Here is a 22,160-nt window from a genome sequence, read left to right as displayed (position 1 = left end):
TCATCAAGCGTGATGAGGGGTCTTTGCAATTCTGTAACCATTTTAGTGCTTGGTGATCGGATCGGATGAAGAATTTCCGTCCTAACAGATATTGTCGGAGGCGTTTCACGGCCCATACTATTGCTAAAAGTTCTTTTTCTGTAGTGGAATAATTTCGTTCCGGTGGGTTTAGAGTTCGCGAGATATAACAACATGGATGTCCGTCCTGTGATAAGATTGCACCTATACCTTCGTTACTGGCGTCAGTCGTTAATGTGAATGGTTTCGCAAAGTCTGGGAATTTTAGTACGGGTGATGAACAGAGTTTGTCTTTTAATGTCTGGAATGCTTCCTGGGTTTTATCTGTCCAATGAAATGGTGTCTCCTTTTTTGTAAGTTCGGTCAATGGTTTCGCGATCTTAGAAAAGTTTCTGATGAACTTACGGTAATAACCTGCTAGTCCTAAGAACGATTTGATGTCTGTGGGATTACGTGGCTGTTTGAAATTGCTAACGGCTTCTAATTTTTTGGGATTTGCCTTTACACCTTCGGCGGTTACTATATGTCCAAGATATTCTAATTCTGGTTTGAGAAATTCGCATTTGTCCGGCTGTATTTTGAGTCCGAGTTCGCGTAGGCGTTGCAATACTATCGCGAGGTTGCTATTGTGCTCTTCAATCGACTGTCCGAATATTATAATGTCGTCTAAATATACGAAGCAATGTTTATTTATGAGTCCTCTTAGCGCGGTATCCATCATGCGTTGAAATGTTGCAGGTGCATTCTTTAAACCGAATGGCATCCTATTGTAATGATAGTGTCCTTGTGGTGTGGAGAATGCTGTGTACTTTTTAGAGTCTATGTCCATTGGGATTTGGTGGAATCCGGAGGATAAATCGAGGGCTGAGAAGAATTTTGCGTTGCCTAGTTGGGATAGTATGTTGTCTATGTCAGGTAATGGATATGCGTCCTGGTCAGTTAGTTCGTTTATTTTTCTGAAGTCTATTACAATTCGCCATTTCTGTTTCCCTGAGGCGTCTGCCTTTTTTGGTACTACCCAGACTGGTGAATTATAAGGAGAATCAGATGGTTCTATAATGTTCTTTTGTAGCATTTCGTCCATTTGTCGTTTGATTTCTTCTTTATGGCATTCAGGCGGTCGGTAAGATTTTGTGTTAATGATTTTATTTTCTTTTAACGTTATTGTGTGTTTAGCAAGATTAGTGCATGGTAATAAGTCGGTCTCTAGATTGAATACGTCGAGGTAGAACAGCAATATCTTTTCGATTGGTTCACGGAGGGTTTTCTCTATATGCGAAAGTCTAACTAAATCTTTAAACGTGGAGACTTGATCATACGTATTTGAATTTTCGATAAAATTAGTCATTTTGGCTGGGCACTCACCACCATTGATAAAGCATATCGTTGTCGGTTTTCCTTCCAGGTAGGCTGTTTTTGACACTGCTTGTTTTGGAGGTACGTCGTTTTCCTGTTGCAATAAAAGTATATTATTGTCAAGTTTTAATTGTTGATTCGAGAGTTCAAATTTGAATTTAGATAGGGCTGGCAAACCGAGTATGCCGTCTTCTATAATTGGAAAGTTGTCTTCTACCACAAAAAATTCTAGAGTTTTGCCAAATAGTTTTATCAAAGCGTGTTCGTTGGTTTTAAATTTAGAGTGTCCCATCGAGAATTTCCGTTCTTTTGTTATTCTTGGTCGTAATACGCATCTTCGCTTGAGTATATTAATTCCTGCTCCGCTGTCAATGAGGAATTTATGTCGCTGTCCGTCGGATCGTAAAAGTACTGTGGGTAGTCTTCCTGTTGTGGCGTTAATTCGTAGGTCTGGTCTGTTGGTTCCTCTATTTCTTCCTTGTGTGTCTCGAGATTGTGGACTGCTGGTGGTCTCGGAAATTGGCTGGGTGTTCGAAAATTTTTACATTGACTGGAGACATGTCCGATTTGGTTGCATTTGAAGCATTTTAATTGTGTCCTTTGGGCAGGTGGTATTTGTTCGGTTTGTCGGAAGCTTCTTGGCATTGGATTGGGTGTTGGAGTTGGTTTTTTAGTGATCTGATTAGGATTATTGGTTGTTAGTCGTTGCTGCTCAGGAAGTCGTAATCGTTCTATTGGTTTTAGTCGTCGATTTCGATCTTCCCTGAAGAATCGCTCGATGTCGGTGGCTTTCTTTTCGGCTTCAAGGATATTGTATGGTGGATTGGCGAGTAGTAATTGTCCTATTTCGCCTTTCAGGCCTCGGATAAAATCGATCACGGAGTCTTTTAAAATCCTGTCGTTCATAGCTCGTCTAGTAATTTCGTCACGGTATTCGTTCGTTATACTGTATTGTAACTTATTGAGTGCTCTGCGGAACCTGATGATATAACTTTGCACACTTTCGTCGTGACGCTGTCTCGTTTCGCGTAGCTGGTCTTGATGTTCTCTAACAGAGTCTTGGGTGGCTACGTTTCGTCTTAGGGCATCGTACAGGTGTCCGTATTCGTATATCGATATATTGCAGATGGCCATTGCGGCTTTACCCGTGATTTTCCCTATTTTGATCATTTTTAATAGTAACGTGGGTTCGCTACACATGGCTCGTAATTCGCGTACTTCGCGTATGAATTCTTCTACTCCGATATTGTCTTCGCCGTTTAATTGCGGAATACATACTATCGCGTCTTTGGCCCGTAAGCTCGGAGAGGCGAATTGCGGTGGACGGTCTTCGTAAGAGGGATGGTTGTCTTCTTCTGTTCGAATTGGAACGCATGGTGGGGAAGTTCTATCTCTCGCGGCAACAGATTCGTCCATAGTAATAAGGGAGCCTAGTTCTGTAGTAGCGTCGCGTCCTATTTTTATTTTAGAGATATTTTTGCCTAATAGTTCTATTTCCGCTGCACGCTTCTTATTTTCACTGTCGGCCGTCCGTTGTGTCTCTTCTACACGTTGCGCAAGAATTTCAATTTGTTTTTGAATTACGTCGAGTATGGCACGAATCGAATTGTCCGTACCTCCGTTTGTAGAAACGGTTTCAATAGTTTCGACTTTGTCTTTTCGTGATGTGGGCATGATTCTAATTGAGCTTATTGAGTCTGAACTACTGTTGCTATTTGGACTCGAAGCGCTTGAGAAACTGGGTTTTCTCACACGGTATCGTGAAAATGAATCCAGATTTTTCAGCTTACCGTAGTAGCTATGACCGTTGAGGAGTCTCAGGGATGTTTCCTCTCTGGTTGGTTCTAGATTCCGAATCTTATTCGTAGGCTTGCTCTGCGCTGACCGTAGTCCTCTCGTCTAGTTTCACCGTTGAAAGTTGCTGCAGGGCCTCGTAGTAGCAAAGATTCGCACTGGGTCCGTTGATCCTTCGATCTTCAATGATGCGCGTACGCCGAAATCGTAATTTTGTTTGCACTGAAGTGAATAGATCCTGGCACGGATCGCCAAAAATGTCGTGTAAAGTTAAGGTAAACAGTAAGGAACTTGTTAATTTCCGAAAAGGAGATAAAGTTCTTTTTATTTTTTTACTCAATTTATACAATTTTTTCGGTTCGCGATGATACACTTTCGATACTTGGATTAGTTAAGAATTTTTTTATTAGACTGACTGGATGATTTTGAAGGGAGCATTTATATTCTTCCATTCGTTGGAGTGGGAGAAGGTTTTGTTTATACTTAGTGTAAAATTCGGAGAACGGCTGGAGTGATCGAATGCCACTCAGGCGGCTGAGAACGGGTGCTGACCGGACGGTCACACGCGATAAGGCGTTCGGAATTTCGGTTTGTTATATACAGTTGCTCGAATTTCGTCTGTGACACCCGCGTGGTGCGATCGAGGCTCCTCTACGGAGCTCTGATCTGGGCGGAGGACTTGATAACCAATCGTCGCAGTCTCTTAGCGGTCAGGAGAATGCACAGGACGGTGGCCATCAGGGTAGCGAGGGTCTTCCGCACCATTTCTGCGGCAGCAGCGGCGGTGCTCGCCGGATTTTCCCCCTTCGAATTGCAGGCCCTAAGGTGTGGCGGGATTTATCTCCACACTCGGGATTTGTCGGGCGGGGTGGGCCCGGTGGGCGCCCACGTTAGGGTTTGGGCTAGGCGGACTTTGCTCGACAGATGGCGCGGCAGCCTCAACACGACAGCGGCTGCGCCGGGGATAAGGGTCCTCGAGGCCGTCCTTCCAAGCTGAGACGTTTGGTTGAAATGCAGCGGGCCTCCCCTGACCAAGCTCATTATCACAACTGTCGAACAATTACAATCGAATTGAATAACTACAATTGTTTAATTACAGCTATAGTAAACTCTAGATTACAATGTTGCGGGATTATCCAAAATTCCAAAGGCTCCGGTGTTCTTTTATCTCCGACATATATATGTAGCGCCACTCGACAACGAAACGAAGGTTTCGTCGATACAAAGTATATCATCGAAGCGTAAGGCCGATATGCCTAATGAACTGTCGCGTAAAGTTGATACTTGGATTGTAGTAAGAAGGCTGAGTCATAACTCAGCTACTAATTTTCCTTTATAAAATTTTCTTATAAATTTTAACACTTACAAGAATAACACTGAACCGGAGAAAAGGGGTTGTACGAAACGGCGAATAGAACAAGAACAAGAACTGCTCGAGCTGGGTGAAGTCTCGATTTATATACGTTTTGGTTTTAGGATGTTGAGGAGCTAGATGTAGGTTGAGATGTGGAAAAGTGTCCGAAGGTCGGGGATCGATATCCTATCTCTGATGTAGACTAAGGTGCGTCACAGCCTTGATGTATGCTATGATGATAAGGTGGTGATGCGTCCAAAGGAGTCCGAAGGTCGGCGGTCGATGTCTTATCACTGATGTAGGTTGAGATGTGATTGATGTCACAGAGCCATCGATATCCCTACAGTCCTTCCGTCGAATATTTCGAAGAAGGTGTATGTGGTAACGGTCGCGGACACCTAACGAACGTGTGCGTAATGGGGATATTGAGACGCGACAGAAAGAAACGAATCAGATCAAGAAAACAGTCGAGTTGTAACCGAGATGTGTGAATAGTCAGTTGGAATCGAGAATTGTAAGGAAAGTGTCGAAAGCGAGTGTTACGCCACGAGGCGTACAACAGGCTGTATTTTCTAACCGTCGCTCGCGGTCCTACAACATCGCAGACGGATCGTCGCGGCTGGCCGGCAAACAAACATTGTAGTGGCAAGCGCATGGTTCATTAAGCAATTAGTTTGAGCGTATAAGGGCTCGGCTTGGGGCCGACCGCGCCATTCCTGGAGTGTAAAACTCATACTGGCTTCGCTCTATAGATGTTCGGTATTTATTATCCACTTCCTGACGGCCACTGCCCGGGGAACGGCGCGCGGGTGGTCGGCGCGCGACTTGGAAAAACCCTGCCCTCTCCTTTCGGGTCTTTGGACAAGTTGAACCTACCCTTTCGGACGGCAGCTCGCTTAGCCGGCGCGGCGAGATGCGCGCACCGCGCCGCGCCGTTACCAGCGGGGGCCACGAGGAGGCGGAGCTGCCAGCGTGTTGCTCGGTCCCAGCAGGTTGGCTTTCCAGCCGATTATTCCCTGCACCGTCACAGTACTCATTTGCATGAGTACCGCCTGCACCGACGGTCGCAGGGGGTCTTTCCTAGATCTTCCTTGCCTTTTCCTTTTTCGTGTTCTTTTGCTTTTGTGCTATTTCTTGCCCTTTTATGTTCGTTTATATTTCGTTTCCCTGTTTAGAGTCCGATGTCGTTGGTCTCTGCGCCTCTCAGCGTCGCGGGTTCTTCTTCTTCCTCCTCTTCTTCTTCTTCCCCCCTGCGCTGTTCGGTCGGTCTCCGTGCCAGCCTTGTACTCCGTCTTGGAGGCCCGTCTGTCGGTTCAGTCAGCTGTGTTGCTCCTGTCCCTGAGTATCGCCCATGTGGCGAGGGTCCCTCTGTCTCCCTCAGAATTCTCCTTCTCTTCTCCTCCTTTGCCCGCAGGACGCTCCTTGTGAACTGGAGGAAGTGGGGGTATACGTCCTTCGTTATAAACTCCCACTTTTCTTCTGGCCAGTCTAACTTTAGTTCGCGTATCGCGTTCCGCAGTGTTTGACGGTCTTCTTCGAAGAGAGGACATTCCTCGAGGATATGGTGGGGGGTTTCCTCATTGCCGCAGTCGCACGTGTCCACTTCGCTCAAACCGAACGTCTTGAGTTTGCTGTTAAAGTCCCCATGACCGCTGATGAACTGTGTCATATAGTGGTCGGGTCTTACGCAGCGATTCTCAAGCCTGTCCTTAATGCTGTCGAAGTACGCATAGGTCGTTCTCCCCTTGCTCGTGGTCTGCCAGCGTTCCTGCCACTTCTCTATTGTTTGCCTGGCGATTTCCTTTTCGCTGCTCGCGTCGTCTTGGCCTTTCCCCCATCGGTATTTCCTTGCTCGGGCTTCGATGAGGAGGTCGATCGGGATAGCTCCGGCGATGACTTGGAGGGCCTCTGTTGACGTTGTCCTGTATGCCTTTGTCTTGCGATCTTATGAGTCTGCTCTTTGCTTTACCTTTCAGCAGGTCGCTCCAGCCGGCTGCGGCGTATGTGGTTATCGGTTCGTACAGCCCTTTGTACAGGGTACGCATGGCCGCGTGTCCGAGTCCCCACTTTGCCTTGGCCACTCTCGCGAGACTGTTGAATAGTTTCTGGCACTTTTTTGTCGTCTCGTGTACATGCCTGTTTATTTTCAGGCCGCTTTCTAGGTACACTCCCAGGTATTTGATCGCCTGTTTCATTTTTATGCTTCTGCCATCGATCTTGATGATCGGTGGTCTCTCCGCATCCAGCTTGCCCTTGACGAGCATCATTTCTGTTTTCTCCGCCGACAGCGTGAGTTTCTTCCTGGCGCACCAGGTAGCAACGCGTGTGACTATATTTTGTCCCTTCTCTTGCAGTTCGGTTCTCGCGTTTCCTGCGACCAGGATCACTATGTCGTCCGCGTACGCGATCGGTTCGCACTCTGTCGCGCTTGTCGTGAGTTCGGCTAGCAGGTCGTCGAATATTAGGTTCCAGAAGCTTGGACCCAGTACCGACCCCTGCGGGCAACCCTTCGTAACGGGCTTGCTGACCATGTCATTTTTCCCCGCGATTCGCACGGCTCTGTCCGAAAAGTAGCTTCTCGTCAGTCGATATAGATTGGCGGGGCAGTCTCTTCTCTTCAACTCGTGCATCACGTTGGGCCACCACACGTTATCGAATGCTCCTGATATGTCGAGCGCGATTGCGAGTACGTACTTTTCCTCACACATTCGCTCGACTATCTCGCGGAATTTTGTGATCGCGTCCACTGTAGATCTTCCGGGGCGAAAGCCGTACTGCCTGTCCGACGTTAAGGCGTGGTCGTGAAATATAGTTGCCATCCTGGTAGCCATCAGCCTTTCCAGTAACTTGCCCACCATCGATAGTAGGCAAATCGGCCTGTAAGACTTCGGGCTACTCTTATCCCGTTCTGGTCCCTTCGGGATAGTGATGACGTTCCCCAGTTTCCAAACCTTCGGGAAGACTCCCCGGGTGAGGCAGCTATTCATGAGCCTGAGGAGTTCCTGATGGATTCCACCCCAGGCGCGTTGAATTACTTCGGCCTCGACTAGGTCAGGTCCAGGACATTTCCCCTTCGTTAGTCGTTTTACGGCGCCGCTGAGTTCCTCGTAGCGGAACTCTGGGGTGTCCTTGACGTTCGGCGGGGTTGTACTGTCGCGTCTGATCGCTGTCTGCTCCGGCGTGTCCGTTTCTTCCTCGTCGTCGGGTAGTAGGGCGGACAGCATCGCCGCCGCAGTAGTTCGCCAGTTGGAGGTTTCCCCTTGTGGCGTCCGCAGAGTCGACACTGTTTCTTCCCTCCTTAGCTTGCCCGTGGCCGTTCGGTAGGCAATACCCCAGGGTTCTGCGTTGGGTTATACCTCCTTTGTTATAAAGTCTCTCCAGCTGCGTATCTTGGCCTTGGTGATTGCTTTTACGTACTCCTTTCTGATTTCTCTATACCGCAGCTTCTCCTGCTCCCTCGTTGCGGGGTCCCTGGTCCCCTGGTATTTCCTCCTTGCCCGGTAGACTTCCCTCTTTGCTCGTGTGAGCTCAGGCGTCCACCATGGCACCGATCTGTGATACCATTTTTTTCCTCGGAATGGCGGCATCGCAGGCTCTTCTGAGAACTTCCTGCATCTGTTCGGCCATTCGTTCAACCTCGTTCGGCTGCCGGGAGTTTGTCTCTCGGAGTGTCGCCTTCTCCTCTATGATCACTCTTTGAAAGACCTCCCAGTTGGCGTGCCGAGTGTTGTATCTTCTTTCCTGAAGCTGCGGCGGAGTACTCCCCTCGTTAAAATCAAGACGCGTCTCCAGTATTCTGTGATCGCTGGAGGATCCGTCCTCGTGTACTCTCCATTCCTTCACGAGCGGTATTGCTTCCGGAGTCGCCATAGTCAAGTCTATGTTCGATCGCCCTCTCGTTGTTTCGAATGTGTGTGCCTGTCCCGGTTGGTTGAGGATGTGGAGGTTATATTGTGCGATGATAGCCTCCAGGGCCTCACCTCTGTCGTCGATGTCCTTGCTGCACCACAGCGGAGATTTGGCGTTGGAGTCCAGGCCAATAATGGCTTTCTTCCCTCTAAGCCTATTCAGTACTTTGTCTAATTGCTCGAGGCCGACTTCGATATTTTCGGTCGGCGGAAAGTACTGGCTGACGAAGTATACCTCCGTCTCTCCATCGCTTACTTGTACACAAGCGCAGTGCGTTGTACATAGTCCGGCGATTTCGAGCGGCGTTAGCTCCTTCGACTTAACTCCTACTGCTGCCATTGGTGGGTCGCCCTTCGAACCCCGACAGGCGATCGAGATTCCTGTTCCGAGTCCGGGTATTTTTCCGTCGATGCTGTATGGCTCTTGCATTAGCAAGATTTCGTCGCCATCAGCTTCCATCTGCGTCCTGATTTCGTGGGGGACGGTTTTGGAACGCTGCATATTATGCTGCAGGATCCTTATACCCCTTCTACCCCCGTGTCCTCTTCCATTCTTGCTCGGGGCTTTACTCATACGTAGTACGGGAGATAATTATTTCTAACGCCTTCTTGTACATAGGGCAGTCTACGTTAGAGGCCGCATGATCGCCTTTTTTCCCTGCCTTCTTGCAGTTGACACAGCCGGCGTTCTTGTTTTTGTTCGTGCACTCTTTAGTGCTATGTCCGCTTTCCGCGCAGTGTGCGCAGATTTCATAGCCCAAGCGGCAGTGTTTTGCCACGTGCCCATAGCCTTGGCACTTGTAACAGCGGCTGACGGCTATGTAATCCCGAACCCGGCAGGCATTCCACGAGATGAATATCTTGCCGGTTAGTAGTTTATCTCTTACCTGGGGGGGCACTTCCAGTACCCAGTTAGTTTCCTCGGAGTCCTTGCGGCCTGTTCTGAAGCAGAATTTGATGGCTCCGACGTCTTCATCTGTTAGTCTTTCTTGGTTCTGCTTCTTGATGCAGCCCATTATTTCCTTCTCCAGCATTTCCCGTGGAACATCGTATAATATTACCCGGGGCAGCCTCCTCTGCGGCGTGCTGGTTTTTAGGCCGGCCTCCTTTAGCTTGGCGTTCTCCGTGAACGCTTTTAGGCCTTCGGGGTTCGCCGTTTCCACGATTAATCCGTTTCCGCTGATCTTCTTCACTGCGGTGATCTGGATTCCTCTCTTACGTGGGTTCACCAGCGTGAAGACTGCCTCCCGTGCTTCCTCACTCGTTTTTATCTCGGAGTCTGACGACTCCGGCCGGATTATCACCGCATTTGTAGGTGGTTTGACCGCGATTTGCCCCACCATACTGTTCTTCATTTTTACCTTTTCGGCATAGGAGGACTGCTTTGGCTCCATCCTTGATTTGACTGCCGTTTCGAGCCGCTTGCTAGTTTGTAGCGTCTTGTTGACGGCACTCAGTATCGCTATTTCTTTCTTCTCCGCGCCGGTGCTCTGGTCCAGCTTCCCGGTGAGGTAGCTGTTGTGGAGTAAGAGTTCTTCCACTATCCCTCGCATGTCTCGGAAATACCGCATGATGGTTGCGGTTTGCTCCTTGTTAACCTTCTTGTTTGGGTCCAGACAGAAGGCTAATACGCCCTCTCTATTTCCCCTGCCTGTGCTCTTAAATCGGGCACAGTGCGGGGTTCGTCTGCTGCTACAGGCGATTGCTGCTGCTTCGCCTCTTCCCCTTTTTCTTTCTCCTCTGTTCTCTTCTTTCTCTCCTGAACCGGGCTTTTCCCCTCCACCTTTTGCGTTTTCAGTGGTTGGAGAACCACTCTTGCTTTTGTAGCGGTTGGGGATTGACCCTTCGTAGCCATTCTGATATTTCTAAGTCCCCGCGGCGTATTGTTTTGCGCGCAGAGACACTAGGTCCGACGGCGTAACGGCGGCACTAGTCACGCACTTGTATTTGCCCTGCACTATTCTTTCTCGCTCTATTGCTTTTATTTTACTCGCTCGGGACAAAGTCCCAGCAGCGTATTGTTTTACGCGCACGGAGACCAAGTCCCAGCGGCGTATTGTTTTACGCGCACAGACACCAAGTCCCAGCGGCGTATTGTTTCACTCGCACGGAGACCAAGTCCCAGCGGCGTATTGTTTTACGCGCCGAGACACTGAGTCCCAGCGGCGTATTGTTTTACGCGCACAGACGCTAAGTCCCAGCGGCGTATTGTTTTACGCGCACAGACACTAAGTCCGAAGGCGTAATGGCGGCACTAGTCAAGCACTTGCACTAGCACTTCTCTGTGTTTCAAAACTGGATACTTTTTGCTGTGTCCTGATGTGTCACTTTACGAACGTGGCACTTAGACCGCAGCGTGTTGCTTTGCGGACGCGGATACACTAAGTACCGCTGCGAGCGGCTTCACGAACACCTGCACTGAGTTCCCCGGCGTATCGCTTTACGAACGCGGACGCTAGTCCCGCGGCGTATTGCTTTACGAACGTTGGCGCGCAGTTACCAAGTAGCCCGTGCGGCGGCGCTGCAGTCGCGCGTCCCAAGATGTCTTCCACTCTGCCCTAACCTCAGCCACGTTTTTCTGTGTCCACTCACGCTTCTATAAAAGCGATCTCCACTGTTCTTTATTATTACTTTCCTTCCCGAGCACTTTCACTCCACTTTCGCGTTATTTTCTCGCCCGATTTCTTTACTTTTCCGCAAGAACTCGAACATTAAGTACGGAGCGACGTGAACGCGTGCTCTCAGTGTGCCGCCATCTTGTGGACCCGGTTCATTAAGCAGGGCGACCTCCAGAAACGTCGACTCGTGGCCGTTATTTTACCTCGCGTAAAAGAATGTGGCGTGATCCGAAAGTAGTGGGGGTCGCCTTCCAGAAAAGACGAAAATAATCGAAGGGCGGGCAGTTCCTTCTGACGAGTCAAACATGACACTTCGACAAATCTGACGAGCAAACGAATTTATCTAGAGATATCGCAAAATCGAGTCAAATTTCTGTAACATCTTCATCATATTATTGTAAAATATATTGTTCTATGTTAACCTGTTAATACAGTGTTATATTCATTAAACCACCTCTGTTATCCTAAACGAAACAGGGGAACGACTATTTCGCTGCGTCGATTAACATGATCGTAGCGAGAATTTACAACTCTCGTTGACGTGCTATCTCGCGATCGCGTCTCTCCGCGAACGGTCGTAACAGCGAGAATTAATATACTGTTGAACACCGCCGAGTATTTCTTTAGCATCCTACACCAAACACCACCTCATATACAGGGTGGTTGGTAACTGGTGATACAAGCGGAAAGGGGGTGATTCTACGCGAAAAAAGAAGTCGAAAATATAGAATAAAAATTTTTCGTTTGAGACTTTGTTTTCGAGAAAATCGACTTTGAATTCTCGCTCGGTACGCGTGCGGTACGTTATAAGGGATCTCACTGTAGATTGTTGTCTCGATGGAAAATTTAAAAAAAGAACAAAAAGAATTTTTTATTCTATGTTTTCGACTTCCCTTTTCGCGTAGAATCACCCCCTTTCCGCTTGTATCACCAGTTACCAACCACCCTGTATATATTATACTTACACGATATTTTCAACATATATGTCGGATTTGGATTGGAAGTGTGGGCGTCTGAAGAACTTCCTCTCGAATTTGCCATGGTAGTCACAATAAAGGTTTATTGATACAATCAGTTACGATATACAGATTACAAATATTCGCGGCGATCGGATGGTCTAGATGTTGATGACAATTCAGGTCAGATCGAATTTAGGTTCAATAACGGATGAATCTTTGAATTTTCCAAAAGAAAGAAAGATTAATCGACTTCCATCACTACCACGTACATAATCTCGTTTTCAGCGGTTTTATTACAGGCATTAATTATTTTTGTTTTAAACATAGCGAGGCTATTTTGTGTAATATTACGTCAAAACCTTGGCTTAAAATTTAACGATCAATCGCGATATCATATTTTAAATAACTATCAGCGAGGACATGAAGAATTTATCTCTAATGTAAAACCATTAACACCGGCAACGGACAAGATTTGAGGTGTACGTTTAGTACAAATATTTCTTATCCTCGCATTACGACTATATCAATCGTTCTTTTGACTGAAAATCTCAAGACTTTTTTTTTATCAACGTGGAGGAAATTCGCACGGACACCAGGTCGCTTCTGGAGAAAAGCGGCGTGGTAGTGCCGGACTCCAACCGACTAAAATCTCCACGATGACCGTCCCGGCTGCGATCGAGAAGGGTCCGGGAACCGGTGTGAACGATACACCCCCCCCCTGCCACGTTCGATAAGTCCCCTAATGGAGCGATGTGCAGCCACGTCACACCGCGCCTCGTCACCGGAGCCGGTGTGCCAGGCAGTCCGGTTCCCCTACCGAGCTGCTTTGCGGCCCCGGGGCGCTGAGCTGCCACCGCCTAAGTTTGCACCCCACCGGGAGGCGCGGCGAACCTAGCGCGCCTCACCGAAGCGCATCCACGGCCTCTGCCGCGCCTCACCGAAGCGCATCCACGGCCTCTGCCGCGCCTCACCGAAGTGCATCCACGGCCCCTGCCGCACCCTCGCCGGTCAGTCCTCTCAGGGTTAGAGTACCGCACACTCACCCTCTCCGCGGCTTCTTTGCGAAGCATAATTTGCTCACAGAAGGAGGTCACGGCCTTCCTCCTTCTCTTGCTTACCAACAATGCCTCGAAGATCGTCGGCGGCGAGAGATCCCATCCGATTTCCACGATGAGGTCGCGGCGCGGCCGCGCCCACGCCGGACAGTATTCCAGCGTGTGCTGCGCCGAATCCACACTAGCATCGCAATGGTGGCAGCGTGCGGTCGCCTCCTTCCCACTTGATGCAGATACTCACCGAAGCAACCATGTCCGGTGAACACCTGCGTCACCCCGTAGATCAGGGGAGGCCCGCCGCCGTCCAACCAAACGTTCCAGTTTGGAAGGACGAGTTGGCAGGTATATATTAGGAAGGGAGCAGACGTAGGGAGGGCGGAGCCGAGAGCGTAAACTAAATCTCTGGAAAACTGGAGAAATCAGGCAAGGAAGGTAACCAGAGTGAAGGATTAGTACTGTGAAAGTAAAGCGGGTGTAGGAACCCATGAAATTTGGTTTGGAAAGGCGTTAAAGGCGGAATTAAACCGAATGTGAGGTTATGACGGTGGGGTAGCCATATTAGGACGCGTGACAACAGCGTCGCTACACGGGCTAGCCGAGGAACTACACAGACGCAGCCATATTGGCACGTGCGTCGAAAGCCCGCCGCGCGGGCCATTCGAAAGTGGCAGTGACTGGTGGAGTAGCAAGTGCGGAAGAAGTGGCCATTTTTGCTTCCAATGAAAGATAAGGAGGGTGGGGAAATCGTCAGAGGAGGGGGTGAAGCGGAGCTGGTTGCTGAGCCGTCACGCGTCAGCACCAGGAGCATAACGAGGGCGGTCCCGCTAAAAGAGGGGTCCTCCCACTCCACACTGCACACGGAGAACCTACGGACGGAAGAAACGACAGAGGAGGAGGACCTAGCCGAAGAGATGCGAACATCTACTACGGCGGACATAGGAGCTGAACTGATCCGTCGAGCCGCAGAGGTGACCAAAGTTGCCGAGACATCTCGCAACCTCAAAGGTACGCAGGGGAAAACGTTGAAAGAAGCGGTGAGGACTACCGCTGCGGGCGCAACAGAGATGGTGAGGAGAATAGACACCGCCTCCGGCGGCCTCGCTATAGCGCAAGGACGCATAGCGACACTAGAGGCGGAGGCCGAGGCGCTCCGGTAAGAGCTGGCCTCGCGCCCCGCCGCAGAGAAGAGCAGTGACACGGCGCGTCTCGCCGCAATCGAACACGAGATAGAGGAGACAAAACCCTCGCTGCACCGGTTGGAAGAGCGCCTTCAAAACATAGAAAGGAGGGAAGAAAAGGAGATTGTTCCTGACGAGAGCTCGAGAAGGATAGAGCCTGGAGTTCCAAGGGAGGGATCGCAGATGAAATATCTAGGTCTTGTCATCGACAGCCAGTGGACGTTTGAGCCACACTTCGACTCCCTGATTCCGAAAGTGTCGGCGGCTGCTAATGCCTTGTGCGGCCTGCTACCGAACATCGGCGGGGCGGGAGAAGCGGTGCGCCGACTTTACGAGGGCGTCGTTCAGTCCCGAGTGATGTACGGAGCCCCGGTATGGGCGGACGATCTGATGGCGAGTCGTCGCAGTACCCTGCTCCTGAGGAGGCTGCACAGGGTAACCGCCATCAGAATCATTAAGGGATACCGGACGGTGGCCCGCGCGTCGCCGCGTCCCCTCCGTGGGAGCTCCGGGCGCAGGCGCTCAAAAGGAGATACACCCACCGGAGAGTATGGCATCCGGGAGAAGATCTCACCGAGCAGGCGGCTCCAAACGACCTAGGAACGGTTGGGGAGGACATGTGGGATCTGTGGCGATCCCAGCCGATCAACGAGGGAGGTGAACATCGAGGCGCGGAGGCGGACCTCCTAAACTGGAAGGCATGTAGAAACCGTCACGGCCTCTCGCTCACATTCAGGATGACCCAGGTGCTCACCGGACACGGCGTATTCGGAGAGTTCCTGAAGAGAATCAGACGACAGACGACAGACATCTGCCACCACTGCGGAAAGGGCAAGGACACAGCGCAGCACACACTGGAGCTCTGTCCGGCGTGGGAGCTACACCGCTATACTCTGCGGCACGCCATAGGAGAAACACTGACCCCCTCAGCGATTGTAGAAGCGATATTGAGAGGGTCACAGCAATACGAGGCGGTCCGTCTCCTCTGCGAGCGAGTTATGCTCGCGAAGGAGCAAGCGGAAAGGGAGAGAAAGAAAAACTCTCATCCTCGTAGGATAAGACGATGGAGAAGGATGGTAGTCAGACGACCTAGAGCCGCTCCATCGCCGTCCCAACGGACCACGACTGGAAGGAGCGACAGCACTAGGGGCAATGACCCCCCCCCCCAACCCCAATTCAATAGTCGGGAGGTATTAGAACTGGCTCGAACAAGAGGATGCGAGAAGGGGGTGCAACGGAAGTTAATTCATAAGAGGTTCCTGAAGCACTCCTGGAGTTTTAATCGGTAGGAGTCCAACAGTACTCTGCTGTTACGCGATTACTGCAGCAGCGAAGTGACCATGAGGATTTCTCCACGTACAAAAAAAGAAAAAAAGGTTGGAAGGACGGCCTCCAGGACCCTTATCCCCGGCGCACCCGATCTCGTGTCGGCGCCCACCGGGCCCACCCCGCCCGACAAACCCGAAGTGTGGAGATAAATCTCGCGACATCTCAGGACTTACAATTCAAACGGGGAAAACCCGGCGAGCACCGCCGCCGCTGCCGCCGAAATGGTGCAGAAACCCCAGACGGCCACCGTCCTGTGCATCCTTCTGACCGCTAGGAGACTGCGACGGTCCGGAGGGCCCCACCCAGACCGGAGCTCCGTAAAGGAGCTTCGATCGCACTACGCCGGCATACAGCCGGCGCACTCCGACGTAGGGCCCGCCCAGCCGAGGCAGCAAACGTCCTAAGGCGTTCGCCGTCGCTTCAACAAACGGTGCCAGGCGCTCGAAGTGAGCGCCGAAGGACCAGTGGCTGTTGCCGGACAGGCCCAGATACTTCATGCTGGTTCCGACCCCGATCTCAGCCCCCTCCAACCTCAGGCGATAAAGCGCTGGAGGCGTCCCGTGATCGGCCTTGCGGCAAAACCACATTGCCTCGGATTTCTCAGGGGACACCTTCAGTCCCAATCCCTTGATCCCGGCGACCACGCAGGGCACCGCCATCTCCGCCAGGTGGGCGGTTCTACCCCATGCCGTGCCCCAGATCAACACAAACGTGTCATCGGCATAGCACGCCAGTGCCGAGTTCGGAGGCGTCGGCGTCCGAAGCACCGCGTCGTACGCGATGTTCCACAGCAACGGACCCAACACCGAACCTTGCGGGACACCACGGTGTACAGCCCTCCCGGTGACCTCTCCGTCCCGAACGGTGTAGACGATACTCCGGTCCCGGTTGCCGATGAAATTCGAGGGCCCGGCATATCCTGTCCCAGGGGATGCTGTTGAAGAAGTTGATCACGTCCAGCGACACGGCCAACGCCACGTAACCACGCTGCTCGGCCCCCTCGACAAGGGAGCGGACACGGGCGACTGCGTCGGTCGTAAACCGCCTTCTCCGGGAACCGAACTGGCCGTCGTGCAGTCCGGGAACACTCCGGGACAAATGCGACTTCAGGCGGGCAGCCACCACTCTCTCTAGCAGCTTGCCCGCCTCGTCCAAAAGGCAAATCGGCCGGAAGGCGGAAGGCGAGCCCGGAGAGCGCCCAGGTTTCGGCAGCAGGACCATCCGCTCCTCCTTCCACGAAGCGGGGAATTCACCTCGAGACAGGCATCCGTCGAACAGACGCATTAGTCTCGGGGCCGAGACCCCGGCGACCTCCTTCGACAGGCGGGGTGGGTCTCCATCGGGACCCGGAGCTATCTGCGCTCCGATCCTCCCGACGGCTACGGCCAGTTCTTCCTCGGTGACCCTCGATACCGGATTAAAACTTTCCGCGGTGACACGTGGTTCTTTTCCCGGTGGTTGAGGCTCCTCCTCCTCCTCTTCGGCAAAGCTGTCATCTCCCTCGTTCGCTGCTCCCGGGAACAGGGTACCGACGACCTCCTCCAGGAACTGAGGACCCATGGACATAGTTTGTTCAATACCATCTTGTAAGGGCGCCCCCAGGGATCAGAATCGAGGCGGGCCAGAAGCTCGTACCAAGCCCGCCTCTTCGCCTCCTTGATTACTCGTTGCAGGGGCCTCCGCGCTTCGCGGTAGGCCTCGTACAGACGAGCCACCGTGGCTTCGTGCACCCGCCGCCAACGGCGGGGTCTGGTGTACCGGGGCCGAGCGTGGATACACGCCTCGCGGAGACGAGCGATCTCCTCGGAGCACCAGTACACCGCGCCGGCGCGGAGCGGAGCTCCAGACCACGGCATACGCGAATCGCAGATCGCGTGCACGTCGCTCCACATTTGGGTCGATCCCGCTTCCGCGTCCTCGTCGGTCGAGGATTCATCCAACCAAGCGATGGCTATAGCGGCCGCCGTCATGAAGTCCTCGTCGCGGCGGGTCACTGCCCACCGCGGGAATATCTTCTCCTTCCCGGTGGGCCGATGGGCCCCTGCGCACCCCCAGTCACCACCTCCATCAAGATGTAGAGGTGGTCCAAGAGAGTCTCCTCCGGGGAGACCTCCTAACCGCAAACATGGCGGGATGCGGCAGGGTTTGTCCATGTGAAGTTCACTCTGGACTCGTCCCGCCACGCCGCGCACGTGCTGGACGACCCCCGGTTCATAAGCCGGAAGTCGAGTGCGGCCGCCTAGTCCTGCACGTCGCGCCCCCTTCCGTTGGTCCTGCGGGAGCCCCACGTGGGCGTTGAAGTCCCCGAGGACCAGTTCGACGCTCGTTATTGAAATCATATTCGGGGTATTGTGTTGTAAGGATTTTCCTCCATAATAAAATTGACAGCTGCGCATCATGTAGCGGAATCGGAGCCCGCGACTTCGGGGTTAAAACGTGGTAACGCTAAATTTGTAGATTCCGTACCCGGCCTTTGCATTAGCGTCTGAATTAGCTCGCGCATAACAGTGATCTGCCCTTGCATCTCTTGAAGCTGTCCTGATCCCACTCCTCGGGTCAATCTCTGTTTTTGAAGAGAACTGCACAACTATTTCCTACTTGCGTTATTACACGTCCCTCCCGTGACCGTGGGTACTTTCGGTGACTCATTATGTCACCTCGAGCCCAAACCCACCTTAAGTGCTCGCATAACTATTTCTTCGTTTATTGTTTAAATGTCGTTGTCGTAAACATCTGGATTGGGGTATTGGGTTTTTCTGAACATTCTAAAGAAAGGTCCCGATGTCCTTTCATCTCCGACATATATATGTCGGGTTTACATTAGAATTAGGGTTAGGGGCGTGAAACGAATCTTCGTTTGGATTACACTTTGTCGTTATGCAATAGAGAAGACATTGACAAGTGCAAATACGATTATCATAGAACCGGACAAGTAACCGTGGTAATTAGATACTCGAGAAACTAATGACAATGATTCTAGGTTCAATAACGAATCCGCGGTCGACGGGATGATAGATGAACGTGCTCACAAAATCTAAGTCGGGCGCGTAATATTCACTGGTCGTAAAGGGTTACTCTTTTCGTCGATGAGATCGAATGACTTTCCCGTCCCGATGATGCCACAGAGGAAAGCTATGATGGGGTGTGTCTGAGGACACGAGATCATCGGATTCGTCGAGGATAGCCTTCGTTCAGAAGGTGAGGGAATTTGGCGTTGCTGCTAATTGGTCAATCAAGGACTTTAGTCAACTAAATCCTAAGATTTATGACGGGCCCTCAGGCTAGCTGAACATGTACTCCGGAGACGCATCCACATCTGACAATCATCTTGCTCGAAGAATAGGGTCTGCGTGTGGCGAGCCACGGGACAGAGACCGTTGGAATGTTTACTGTCGCGTGCCGCCACAAATATTTCTTTTAAGAAGAGTTATAGAATTACTCCATACCTTTGTTAGACAGAGCGTTCATCCCGTGACCGCGGCTACGTTCGGCGACTGGCTGTCGCCTTGAGCCCAAGCTCACCATCACAACTCGCGAACAATTACAATCGGATTGAATAACTACAATTGTTTAATTACAGCTATAGTAGACTCTAGATTACAAGATTGCGGGATTATCCAAAATTCCAAAGGCTCCGGTGTTCTTTCATCTCCGACATGTATGTAGCGGCACTCGACTATAAAACTTTCCAACAGTTTCTGTCCTGTGGCTACACAAAGTAGACTCTATCCCTGGGACAAGATGATTATCAGATGTCTAAACATCTTCATCGCATACCGTCAACTAGCTTATGGACCGCCATAAATCTTAGGACTTCTCCAGCTAAGGTCCTTCAGACCGAACAAACATCTTTTAGTCGTAGCATTGCTTAATTTATTATCCACACCGGAAAGATACGGGAAATCTGGTTTTTCTCACGTATGATGCTTCCCGCTAGCAATTTTCTCTCGAGTGCGTTTAGCATCCTTCCTCACCAACCTACCTAGTAGATTAACCAATTAACAGTGACGTCCATTTCCCTCACTTTTCTAATGAAAAGTTCCCTTAACGAATCCGATTATCTCGTATCCTTAAACACATCCATCACATTTTTCCTCCGCAACATCATCGTCACAGAAAGTACAGTCGCTCTACGTTTCTTGACCAGTAACCATCTTAACTTATATCGCGTACCCTGCCTTGATGCAGATACCTTGATGCAACGTTCGTTGATTATTGGCGCAGACTTCCTGAATACCGTCGAAGTAAACATAAAGTAAGGTAAACAGGACGGGTTGCTGAACACTATCGACAAGGGAGAGTTGCCATTTGACACTTATCACGTCGATTATCTTGGACCGTTACCCTCTACGAAGAAAAGTTACCGGCATATCTTTGTAGTGATTGATACCTTTACGAAGTTCGTTTGGTTGTATTCCACGAAGTTAACGAGTTCTACGGAGATTATTAATTGCTTGAAGAAACAGTCTGTGAGTTTCGGGAATCCGAGAAGAATTATCTCCAGTCGCGGAACGGCATTCACTGTCGGCGCCTTTGAGGACTACTGCAATCAGGAAGCATACAGTATATTTGGACTACAACCGGACTTCCGCGGGCAAACGGTCAAGTGAAAAGAATAAACCGGACGCTTATTCCCCTACTGACGAAGTTGTCTGCGCCAACTCCAGACGAGTGGTACAAACACCTAGAGACAGCGCAGAAGTACTTGAACGCAACCCTCAACAGAAGTACGAACGTTACCCCGTTCCAGCTGCCGTTTGGAACGCGGATGAGAATGCGGGACGATCTGCAGATCAGCTGATCGAGGATGAGTGGGAAGAATCGCAGAGATTCAAGCTGAAAACAGGAGGGGGATCTGGTGGTGATCAAGAGGACACAGGCCGGTGCTGGGTTAAAGCTCCACTCGAAGTTCCTTGGACCGTACCGCGTGGTGAAAGTTTTACGAAATGACCGTTACATGGTGCAGCGAGAAGGCGTACACGAGGGACCGTTAACGAGCTCCACGGCGGCTGATCATATGAAGTGGTGGGACATTGTTGGAATTAGTAGTGCGAGAGAAACTAGTGACGATAAGCACATCTGAGATCAGATGTATTTGCCAGAATGGCCGAGTGTAGTATCGTGGAAGAACGGCCTAAGAAATGTCGGGTGAAGCATAAACAATATTGTAAGAAAGCCTAAGTGCCGTTAGGCCAAAAAGACTTGGCAGTTGTTACCGGGGGGTCGTTAGCTAGAGAGTCGAGTGGTGAAGAGTTGAGTGGAGGAGTCGCGAGTGGAGAGTCGAGAGTGGAGAGTCGAGAGTGGAGAGTCGAGTTGTGAGGAGTCGAGTTGAGAGTCGAGTCGTAAGTTGAGAGTCGAGTCATGAGTTAAGAGTCGAGTCATGAGTTAAGAGTCGAGTTGTGAGAAGCTGGGGGTTGAGTTGCCGAGTTGTTATGAATTGTGAATTAAGTATTTAGTCGTCTTAGTTATGTGGCGGCATTTGACGACAAAACGCAAAGCCTAATGTACCATCGATATCCCTACGGTTCTTTCGCTGAATATTCGCATACATAATGCATACGCGGCAACGGTCGCGGACATCTAACAAAAGCGTGCATAGTGGGGGTATCGAGGGGCAACGAAGAAAAGATACCGTTTAGTTTTGAACAAAAAATTCACTCCGTTCCGGACTGCGAAGTGCGAAGAGTCTAGCGTAACAGCGAAGCAAACACATTCGAGAAGCGTGATTGTTAATTGTTGATTGTTGACTGTTAATTGTTTAATAAACCTTTTTATTGAACATCGAGAGTATTTCTTGGGCACTTACCATACATATAACACCACCTTAGTTATAGCACATTAATGTATTTAATTCACATTGAATAACCATCATTTTCTGTTTAATCCATTGTAAATACATCCATCTATCAATAAACTTGAGGTGATATTGGGTGTAGTGCGTTAAATAATCACTCGGTGTTTAGGTCAACGATATATTTATAAGTGTCATCTTTTGATCGTGTCGAGTATCGCTCTCGGTTTCGCTAGTCAATCTCGCTGCGCGGTTACAGAAATTATTGGAAATCCTTGTTACGTCGGGCGACACTCTACGTAGACCAGGCCACACACAGCGGGCAAGATGGGAGCCAGATGTCCGCTCATCTTTGCCGCGTACACTCAATAGTCTTAAGGACCCACCGTAAATTTCAGGAAATTGCTAGCTAAGGTCCTTCTGTCCGAACAAATATCGTTTTTCTAAATCGCTTTCTAAAGATTATTGTCTACTACGGCTTGACACGGGAAAGTTAGTTTTTCTCACGTACGATACTTCCCACTAGCAACTTTCTATCGAGGGCGGCTAAAACCCTTCCTAGTCCATCAACCTTCGTTTATCCAATCGGAAGCAATGTATACTGCCCTCACTTTCCTGACCAAAAATATAATGACAAATCCGATGGTCCCTTGCGCTAGTCACACCCATCGCTAGTTTTCGTCCGACACATCATCGTCACTGTACTTTACTTATTCTTCAACGTTAGAATAGTCAACATGTCGGTACCGGGTTAGTCTCCCTTACTGCTACGTCAACTATAAAAAAAAAAACTCTAAGTG

Source organism: Bombus vancouverensis, chromosome 12 (assembly GCF_051014615.1).
Source record: "Bombus vancouverensis nearcticus chromosome 12, iyBomVanc1_principal, whole genome shotgun sequence".
In the NCBI taxonomy this organism is placed as follows: Eukaryota; Metazoa; Arthropoda; class Insecta; order Hymenoptera; family Apidae; genus Bombus; species Bombus vancouverensis.
Note: the sequence above shows the minus strand (reverse complement) of the source record.